This window comes from Gorilla gorilla, chromosome X, assembly GCF_029281585.2.
Source record: "Gorilla gorilla gorilla isolate KB3781 chromosome X, NHGRI_mGorGor1-v2.1_pri, whole genome shotgun sequence".
In the NCBI taxonomy this organism is placed as follows: Eukaryota; Metazoa; Chordata; class Mammalia; order Primates; family Hominidae; genus Gorilla; species Gorilla gorilla.
In genome coordinates, this window is record NC_073247.2 from 127,476,709 (window position 1) to 127,487,296 (window position 10,588).

A 10,588-nucleotide genomic window follows, 5' to 3' on the forward strand; every position below is an offset into this window, starting at 1 on the left:
CCTCTGTCACCCAGGCTGGAATGCTGTGGCACCTTCAAGACTCACTACAGCCTCAACTTTCTGGCCTCCAGCAATCCTCCAAACACATCTTCCCAAGTAGCTGTGATTACAAGTGCGCACTACCACACCGGGATAGTTTTTGTTTGTTGTTTGGATGGGTCTTTTATTAATATTACTATTTTTTGCAGAGATGGGGTTCCGCCATATTGCTCACGCTGGCCTAGAACTGCCGAGCTCAAACAATCCACCTACCTTGACGTCCCAAAGTTGTGGAATTGCGGTGCTTCACTGGCCCCGGCCTTATTTCCAAAATGAAATAACTCACATAAGTTCTGTGGTGACATGTAAAAACCCAATTCCCATTACAGCTTTCCCAACTTCGATTTTTTTAGACATGATGAATGTTATGTGTTCTTATTAATCCATGTCCCCTTCAAAGGCACATGTGGGCAAGAAGAAGCAGACAGTCCAAGAAACCCAATCATGTTGAGACATGGAGAGCAGAAAAGGAAGCGAGCCCAGAAGAACTGGGTGAGAGGGCGTTGGACCTGAATGTGGAGAGACAGAGAGCAACAGAAAGAGAGAGAAAGAGACAGAAAGAGAGAAAGAGAGACAGAGAAACAAGAAACTGTGCTGTAGAAAACAATAAAGGAAAGTCCATGGAGGTCAAAGAGCGCGGCAATGGCCAGGGAGTTAGCAGCTTGGCGTAGTGTCTTCCCAGTGTTTTGTCTGTCTTGAGAACAGCATTCAACTCGACTGTGTTCCCGCAGCAGACGTTAGGCCGCTGCCCACGCCCTGACTGCCGGACGAGGTCAACATAGGCTTTCCGTCACAGAATATGTTTGGGCAGGAAGATCGGAACACTTGGGGCTGGGCCATCTACCGCTCCCCCACGGCACACACGAGTCCTCAGGGGAATGCCCGCCTCTGTGTGCGTTGTACGTGTAGCCTTCTGGGCAGAGCCGTGGAGAGTTGGACGTAGGCCAGGTGTGAGGAGGAGAGGTGTGTTTGGGGTGGCCACTGGCTCCCCTCCTGTCTGACGTAGGCTGGCGTGGGCTCTTCCCCCAGCCCCTTGCCGGTGCTGCCACGTGAGAAGGGCCCGGGTGCCGGTCCCGCTATTCCGGAATTGTGGGTTCACCTGAAGTTTGAGGCCAAACCCCAGCGGTCAGTGGGACGCCAGTCGCCTTTGACCTCTTGGTCAAGCTGGCCTTGCAGTGACCCGTGAGAATGCCCAAGTGCCAATGTGTCCCGGGGGGCAGGGCCAGGGCTAGGGATCCTAGTGTGTGCCCAGTCTCCTTCTCTTCCCTGCGGGTTCCACCATCCTCCCATCCCAACGCATCGGTAGGGATGCGGTTAGGTCGGGTCCTTCCCCAGGGCGGTCCAAGGGGACCGCTTTCTGGTTTGTCAGGAAGGCAGGCTAGTAAGAAGGATCCCGCCGAGTCCCATCTGCCAAGGACAGGGTCCCGCAGGTGGGCCAGGGCTGGCCCAAAGCGGCCGAGATGCTGATCCGCCACGTGCGGAGCGCTGTTGGCGTTTTTTCCTCAGCAAAGGGCGGAGGGAGTGGACCTGGGGGAAGGGCCGGTGGGCATTTCTGGGGCAACACTGCCATCAAGAGGAACTGGTTTGGCAAACCCGCGCACCCTTCGCTGTGCTCGCCTGGGGAGGAGTGGCTTGGGACAGTCCTGGGGCACCAGGCAGGACTAGGGCAGGTGCTCGGAGGGATCCGAGGTCTCTGGAGGTCCCAGAGAAAGAGGCTCCGCCGCGGGGTCGGGCCGTGGAAGCCCCAGAGAGAGGCGCCAGGACTAGCTGGACAGCCAGGGCGCCTGGCCGTTCCCGGACAGGAAGCCATGGCTCGGGAGCCTGGTGGCGGCCATGATCTGGGCGGGACTAGCGGAGGCCTCCGCCAGGAAGCCTGGGCTCGGGGCCTTGGGCAGCTTGCCTGGTGCCCGTTGCCGTGGGAGCAGCCGGGGTGACGGCCTAGCTGGGTCCTCGGCCCGGGAGGCTCCATCGGCCACACTGCACGCCTGCGGTGTGAGGAGGGCCGACTGCCAGTGCTGAGTTCCGTGGCCACTGGCGCCGGTGCCCGCCGCTGCTGGCCGGCGCCGGGGCGTTATTCCTTGCTTCCTAGGGAGGAAGGTGGGCCCCGGGGCATCCCGCGGGGCCCGTACCCAGACGGTTCTTGACGAGGTGGTCTCAAGGCCAGGCAAGGCCAGGCCAGGCCAGGCCAGGCCCGGCCCGGCCCGGCCACCCTCAGACACCACGCACCCGCCTTGTTGAGACTTGCCACCCTGTCTTGTTGTGTCCATGTCCCCGAGGTTGTCTTGGAGGCGGGCCATTCCCCGTGGTGCTCATTTCTGCCTGGGGGCCTTCCGGGGACCCCGGTTGTCTTTGGGGGTGCGCAGGCCCTTGCCCTGTGATCAGAGGCTCACCGACCGATGAGTTCGGTGGCACAGCTTGAGAAATGGAGACTCTCCGGGCATCAGCTAAGGGGGCCCGGGGCCTTCCCAGGCCTGCTGGAGTCTGGGAAGCCGGGTGGCACCCAGAAGGAAGGACCCGTCGGACTCTGCCTGGGGACAGCCTGCTCCACGCCAGAAGGGTCTGCTGCTCAGGCAGCATCCCCGTGCCTCTCCTCCAGTGGGTCCCTCAGGTAGAATCGGGGCAGGCCCCACTGGACGTGCAGGGAGGAGGCTCGGAGGATGCATCCTTTGCAGGACCCGGTCTGGTACAGCAGCAGACGGAGCCATCTCCCGGGGCTTTCTGGCTTCTCCCAGGGTGTTCAGGAGTCTCCCAAGTGCACAGGAGCTCGTGCCCAAAGGGTGGAGTTCGGCACCGCTTCGCTCAATTCAGGAGTGGAGAAGGAACCTAGAGGACCCTCTGGAGGTGGCAGGTGGAATGTCCTGCTTTTTTTTGTTTTTTGTTTTTTGTTTTTAAATCAACCACTGAAAGAAGGCAGAAGGAGTCCATGGGCCTCTTAGGCCCGAAACCTTAAAAGCACAGGAGCAAAGCAGAAAAGGTCCAGAGGGTTGATGGTCCTCCGTTCCACCTGAATCCAGCTAGAGAGCGAGCCAGGCGGATAGGTGTGCCCCTCCTCGCCGGTGCGCTGAGGCACGGTCACGCAAAGAGACATTCGCCTTCCACGTCAACGCACCTTTAAGGGTGAGAGCGGTCCGCCGTGCCCAAGAGGAACGGGATGACACGCAACTGGGACTTGCCTCACCTTGGCTTGGGGGACCTCGAGAGCAGTCCCGTGGGGGCGGTGTTATTACTCGTGGTGGTAGAAGTGGAGGGCGTGTCCGGGTACTTGAGTTCACGGGCATTTCTCCCGCCGCCTCTCAGCCTATCTGCACCAGGTCTCACACGTTCAGTTGCAGCTCTTCCCGTTTCGAAGGCGCACGTGGGCAAGAAGTCCTGGGAAGCACAAGAAAGTCAATCACGTTGAGACAGAGAGAGCAGGAGAGGAAGTGGGCCCCAGTAGAAGTGGGCGAGAGAGCGTTGGGTGGGAACGTGGCACGAGAGAGAGAAATTATGAGATTGAGAGAGGGAGGGATGGGGAGAGAGAGAGAGAGAGAGAAAGAGAAAGAGAAAGAGAAAGAGAAAGAGAAAAGAAACTATGTTGTGGAAAATGGCAGCGGAAAGTCCATGGGGGTGAAAGAGTCCGGCAATGGCCAGGGAGTTAGCAGCTTGGCGTAGTGTCTTCCCAGTGTTTTGTCTGTCTTGAGAACAGCATTCAACGCGACTGTGTTCCCGCAGCAGACGTTAGGCCGCTGCCCACGCCCTGACTGCCGGACGAGGTCAACATAGGCTTTCCGTCACAGAATATGTTTGGGCAGGAAGATCGGAACACTTGGGGCTGGGCCATCTACCGCTCCCCCACGGCACACACGAGTCCTCAGGGGAATGCCCGCCTCTGTGTGCGTTGTACGTGTAGCCTTCTGGGCAGAGCCGTGGAGAGTTGGACGTAGGCCAGGTGTGAGGAGGAGAGGTGTGTTTGGGGTGGCCACTGGCTCCCCTCCTGTCTGACGTAGGCTGGCGTGGGCTCTTCCCCCAGCCCCTTGCCGGTGCTGCCACGTGAGAAGGGCCCGGGTGCCGGTCCCGCTATTCCGGAATTGTGGGTTCACCTGAAGTTTGAGGCCAAACCCCAGCGGTCAGTGGGACGCCAGTCGCCTTTGACCTCTTGGTCAAGCTGGCCTTGCAGTGACCCGTGAGAATGCCCAAGTGCCAATGTGTCCCGGGGGGCAGGGCCAGGGCTAGGGATCCTAGTGTGTGCCCAGTCTCCTTCTCTTCCCTGCGGGTTCCACCATCCTCCCATCCCAACGCATCGGTAGGGATGCGGTTAGGTCGGGTCCTTCCCCAGGGCGGTCCAAGGGGACCGCTTTCTGGTTTGTCAGGAAGGCAGGCTAGTAAGAAGGATCCCGCCGAGTCCCATCTGCCAAGGACAGGGTCCCGCAGGTGGGCCAGGGCTGGCCCAAAGCGGCCGAGATGCTGATCCGCCACGTGCGGAGCGCTGTTGGCGTTTTTTCCTCAGCAAAGGGCGGAGGGAGTGGACCTGGGGGAAGGGCCGGTGGGCATTTCTGGGGCAACACTGCCATCAAGAGGAACTGGTTTGGCAAACCCGCGCACCCTTCGCTGTGCTCGCCTGGGGAGGAGTGGCTTGGGACAGTCCTGGGGCACCAGGCAGGACTAGGGCAGGTGCTCGGAGGGATCCGAGGTCTCTGGAGGTCCCAGAGAAAGAGGCTCCGCCGCGGGGTCGGGCCGTGGAAGCCCCAGAGAGAGGCGCCAGGACTAGCTGGACAGCCAGGGCGCCTGGCCGTTCCCGGACAGGAAGCCATGGCTCGGGAGCCTGGTGGCGGCCATGATCTGGGCGGGACTAGCGGAGGCCTCCGCCAGGAAGCCTGGGCTCGGGGCCTTGGGCAGCTTGCCTGGTGCCCGTTACCGTGGGAGCAGCCGGGGTGACGGCCTAGCTGGGTCCTCGGCCCGGGAGGCTCCATCGGCCACACTGCACGCCTGCGGTGTGAGGAGGGCCGACTGCCAGTGCTGAGTTCCGTGGCCACTGGCGCCGGTGCCCGCCGCTGCTGGCCGGCGCCGGGGCGTTCCTCCTTGCTTCCTAGGGAGGAAGGTGGGCCCCGGGGCATCCCGCGGGGCCCGTACCCAGACGGTTCTTGACGAGGTGGTCTCAAGGCCAGGCAAGGCCAGGCCAGGCCAGGCCAGGCCCGGCCCGGCCCGGCCACCCTCAGACACCACGCACCCGCCTTGTTGAGACTTGCCACCCTGTCTTGTTGTGTCCATGTCCCCGAGGTTGTCTTGGAGGCGGGCCATTCCCCGTGGTGCTCATTTCTGCCTGGGGGCCTTCCGGGGACCCCGGTTGTCTTTGGGGGTGCGCAGGCCCTTGCCCTGTGATCAGAGGCTCACCGACCGATGAGTTCGGTGGCACAGCTTGAGAAATGGAGACTCTCCGGGCATCAGCTAAGGGGGCCCGGGGCCTTCCCAGGCCTGCTGGAGTCCGGGAAGCCGGGTGGCACCCAGAAGGAAGGACCCGTCGGACTCTGCCTGGGGACAGCCTGCTCCACGCCAGAAGGGTCTGCTGCTCAGGCAGCATCCCCGTGCCTCTCCTCCAGTGGGTCCCTCAGGTAGAATCGGGGCAGGCCCCACTGGACGTGCAGGGAGGAGGCTCGGAGGATGCATCCTTTGCAGGACCCGGTCTGGTACAGCAGCAGACGGAGCCATCTCCCGGGGCTTTCTGGCTTCTCCCAGGGTGTTCAGGAGTCTCCCAAGTGCACAGGAGCTCGTGCCCAAAGGGTGGAGTTCGGCACCGCTTCGCTCAATTCAGGAGTGGAGAAGGAACCTAGAGGACCCTCTGGAGGTGGCAGGTGGAATGTCCTGCTTTTTTTTGTTTTTTGTTTTTTTTTGTTTAAATCAACCACTGAAAGAAGGCAGAAGGAGTCCATGGGCCTCTTAGGCCCGAAACCTTAAAAGCACAGGAGCAAAGCAGAAAAGGTCCAGAGGGTTGATGGTCCTCCGTTCCACCTGAATCCAGCTAGAGAGCGAGCCAGGCGGATAGGTGTGCCCCTCCTCGCCGGTGCGCTGAGGCACGGTCACGCAAAGAGACATTCGCCTTCCACGTCAACGCACCTTTAAGGGTGAGAGCGGTCCGCCGTGCCCAAGAGGAACGGGATGACACGCAACTGGGACTTGCCTCACCTTGGCTTGGGGGACCTCGAGAGCAGTCCCGTGGGGGCGGTGTTATTACTCGTGGTGGTAGAAGTGGAGGGCGTGTCCGGGTACTTGAGTTCACGGGCATTTCTCCCGCCGCCTCTCAGCCTATCTGCACCAGGTCTCACACGTTCAGTTGCAGCTCTTCCCGTTTCGAAGGCGCACGTGGGCAAGAAGTCCTGGGCAGCACAAGAAAGTCAATCACGTTGAGACAGAGAGAGCAGGAGAGGAAGTGGGCCCCAGTAGAAGTGGGCGAGAGAGCGTTGGGTGGGAACGTGGCACGAGAGAGAGAAATTATGAGATTGAGAGAGGGAGGGATGGGGAGAGAGAGAGAGAGAGAGAAAGAGAAAGAGAAAGAGAAAGAGAAAGAGAAAAGAAACTATGTTGTGGAAAATGGCAGCGGAAAGTCCATGGGGGTGAAAGAGTCCGGCAATGGCCAGGGAGTTAGCAGCTTGGCGTAGTGTCTTCCCAGTGTTTTGTCTGTCTTGAGAACAGCATTCAACGCGACTGTGTTCCCGCAGCAGACGTTAGGCCGCTGCCCACGCCCTGACTGCCGGACGAGGTCAACATAGGCTTTCCGTCACAGAATATGTTTGGGCAGGAAGATCGGAACACTTGGGGCTGGGCCATCTACCGCTCCCCCACGGCACACACGAGTCCTCAGGGGAATGCCCGCCTCTGTGTGCGTTGTACGTGTAGCCTTCTGGGCAGAGCCGTGGAGAGTTGGACGTAGGCCAGGTGTGAGGAGGAGAGGTGTGTTTGGGGTGGCCACTGGCTCCCCTCCTGTCTGACGTAGGCTGGCGTGGGCTCTTCCCCCAGCCCCTTGCCGGTGCTGCCACGTGAGAAGGGCCCGGGTGCCGGTCCCGCTATTCCGGAATTGTGGGTTCACCTGAAGTTTGAGGCCAAACCCCAGCGGTCAGTGGGACGCCAGTCGCCTTTGACCTCTTGGTCAAGCTGGCCTTGCAGTGACCCGTGAGAATGCCCAAGTGCCAATGTGTCCCGGGGGGCAGGGCCAGGGCTAGGGATCCTAGTGTGTGCCCAGTCTCCTTCTCTTCCCTGCGGGTTCCACCATCCTCCCATCCCAACGCATCGGTAGGGATGCGGTTAGGTTGGGTCCTTCCCCAGGGCGGTCCAAGGGGACCGCTTTCTGGTTTGTCAGGAAGGCAGGCTAGTAAGAAGGATCCCGCCGAGTCCCATCTGCCAAGGACAGGGTCCCGCAGGTGGGCCAGGGCTGGCCCAAAGCGGCCGAGATGCTGATCCGCCACGTGCGGAGCGCTGTTGGCGTTTTTTCCTCAGCAAAGGGCGGAGGGAGTGGACCTGGGGGAAGGGCCGGTGGGCATTTCTGGGGCAACACTGCCATCAAGAGGAACTGGTTTGGCAAACCCGCGCACCCTTCGCTGTGCTCGCCTGGGGAGGAGTGGCTTGGGACAGTCCTGGGGCACCAGGCAGGACTAGGGCAGGTGCTCGGAGGGATCCGAGGTCTCTGGAGGTCCCAGAGAAAGAGGCTCCGCCGCGGGGTCGGGCCGTGGAAGCCCCAGAGAGAGGCGCCAGGACTAGCTGGACAGCCAGGGCGCCTGGCCGTTCCCGGACAGGAAGCCATGGCTCGGGAGCCTGGTGGCGGCCATGATCTGGGCGGGACTAGCGGAGGCCTCCGCCAGGAAGCCTGGGCTCGGGGCCTTGGGCAGCTTGCCTGGTGCCCGTTGCCGTGGGAGCAGCCGGGGTGACGGCCTAGCTGGGTCCTCGGCCCGGGAGGCTCCATCGGCCACACTGCACGCCTGCGGTGTGAGGAGGGCCGACTGCCAGTGCTGAGTTCCGTGGCCACTGGCGCCGGTGCCCGCCGCTGCTGGCCGGCGCCGGGGCGTTCCTCCTTGCTTCCTAGGGAGGAAGGTGGGCCCCGGGGCATCCCGCGGGGCCCGTACCCAGACGGTTCTTGACGAGGTGGTCTCAAGGCCAGGCCAGGCCAGGCCCGGCCCGGCCCGGCCACCCTCAGACACCACGCACCCGCCTTGTTGAGACTTGCCACCCTGTCTTGTTGTGTCCATGTCCCCGAGGTTGTCTTGGAGGCGGGCCATTCCCCGTGGTGCTCATTTCTGCCTGGGGGCCTTCCGGGGACCCCGGTTGTCTTTGGGGGTGCGCAGGCCCTTGCCCTGTGATCAGAGGCTCACCGACCGATGAGTTCGGTGGCACAGCTTGAGAAATGGAGACTCTCCGGGCATCAGCTAAGGGGGCCCGGGGCCTTCCCAGGCCTGCTGGAGTCCGGGAAGCCGGGTGGCACCCAGAAGGAAGGACCCGTCGGACTCTGCCTGGGGACAGCCTGCTCCACGCCAGAAGGGTCTGCTGCTCAGGCAGCATCCCCGTGCCTCTCCTCCAGTGGGTCCCTCAGGTAGAATCGGGGCAGGCCCCACTGGACGTGCAGGGAGGAGGCTCGGAGGATGCATCCTTTGCAGGATCCGGTCTGGTACAGCAGCAGACGGAGCCATCTCCCGGGGCTTTCTGGCTTCTCCCAGGGTGTTCAGGAGTCTCCCAAGTGCACAGGAGCTCGTGCCCAAAGGGTGGAGTTCGGCACCGCTTCGCTCAATTCAGGAGTGGAGAAGGAACCTAGAGGACCCTCTGGAGGTGGCAGGTGGAATGTCCTGCTTTTTTTTGTTTTTTGTTTTTTGTTTTTTGTTTTTAAATCAACCACTGAAAGAAGGCAGAAGGAGTCCATGGGCCTCTTAGGCCCGAAACCTTAAAAGCACAGGAGCAAAGCAGAAAAGGTCCAGAGGGTTGATGGTCCTCCGTTCCACCTGAATCCAGCTAGAGAGCGAGCCAGGCGGATAGGTGTGCCCCTCCTCGCCGGTGCGCTGAGGCACGGTCACGCAAAGAGACATTCGCCTTCCACGTCAACGCACCTTTAAGGGTGAGAGCGGTCCGCCGTGCCCAAGAGGAACGGGATGACACGCAACTGGGACTTGCCTCACCTTGGCTTGGGGGACCTCGAGAGCAGTCCCGTGGGGGCGGTGTTATTACTCGTGGTGGTAGAAGTGGAGGGCGTGTCCGGGTACTTGAGTTCACGGGCATTTCTCCCGCCGCCTCTCAGCCTATCTGCACCAGGTCTCACACGTTCAGTTGCAGCTCTTCCCGTTTCGAAGGCGCACGTGGGCAAGAAGTCCTGGGCAGCACAAGAAAGTCAATCACGTTGAGACAGAGAGAGCAGGAGAGGAAGTGGGCCCCAGTAGAAGTGGGCGAGAGAGCGTTGGGTGGGAACGTGGCACGAGAGAGAGAAATTATGAGATTGAGAGAGGGAGGGATGGGGAGAGAGAGAGAGAGAGAGAAAGAGAAAGAGAAAGAGAAAAGAAACTGTGTTGTGGAAAATGGCAGCGGAAAGTCCATGGGGGTGAAAGAGTCCGGCAATGGCCAGGGAGTTAGCAGCTTGGCGTAGTGTCTTCCCAGTGTTTTGTCTGTCTTGAGAACAGCATTCAATGCGACTGTGTTCCCGCAGCAGACGTTAGGCCGCTGCCCACACCCTGACTGCCGGACGAGGTCAACATAGGCTTTCCGTCACAGAATATGTTTGGGCAGGAAGATCGGAACACTTGGGGCTGGGCCATCTACCGCTCCCCCATGGCACACACGAGTCCTCAGGGGAATGCCCGCCTCTGTGTGCGTTGTACGTGTAGCCTTCTGGGCAGAGCCGTGGAGAGTTGGACGTAGGCCAGGTGTGAGGAGGAGAGGTGTGTTTGGGGTGGCCACTGGCTCCCCTCCTGTCTGACGTAGGCTGGCGTGGGCTCTTCCCCCAGCCCCTTGCCGGTGCTGCCACGTGAGAAGGGCCCGGGTGCCGGTCCCGCTATTCCGGAATTGTGGGTTCACCTGAAGTTTGAGGCCAAACCCCAGCGGTCAGTGGGACGCCAGTCGCCTTTGACCTCTTGGTCAAGCTGGCCTTGCAGTGACCCGTGAGAATGCCCAAGTGCCAATGTGTCCCGGGGGGCAGGGCCAGGGCTAGGGATCCTAGTGTGTGCCCAGTCTCCTTCTCTTCCCTGCGGGTTCCACCATCCTCCCATCCCAACGCATCGGTAGGGATGCGGTTAGGTCGGGTCCTTCCCCAGGGCGGTCCAAGGGGACCGCTTTCTGGTTTGTCAGGAAGGCAGGCTAGTAAGAAGGATCCCGCCGAGTCCCATCTGCCAAGGACAGGGTCCCGCAGGTGGGCCAGGGCTGGCCCAAAGCGGCCGAGATGCTGATCCGCCACGTGCGGAGCGCTGTTGGCGTTTTTTCCTCAGCAAAGGGCGGAGGGAGTGGACCTGGGGGAAGGGCCGGTGGGCATTTCTGGGGCAACACTGCCATCAAGAGGAACTGGTTTGGCAAACCCGCGCACCCTTCGCTGTGCTCGCCTGGGGAGGAG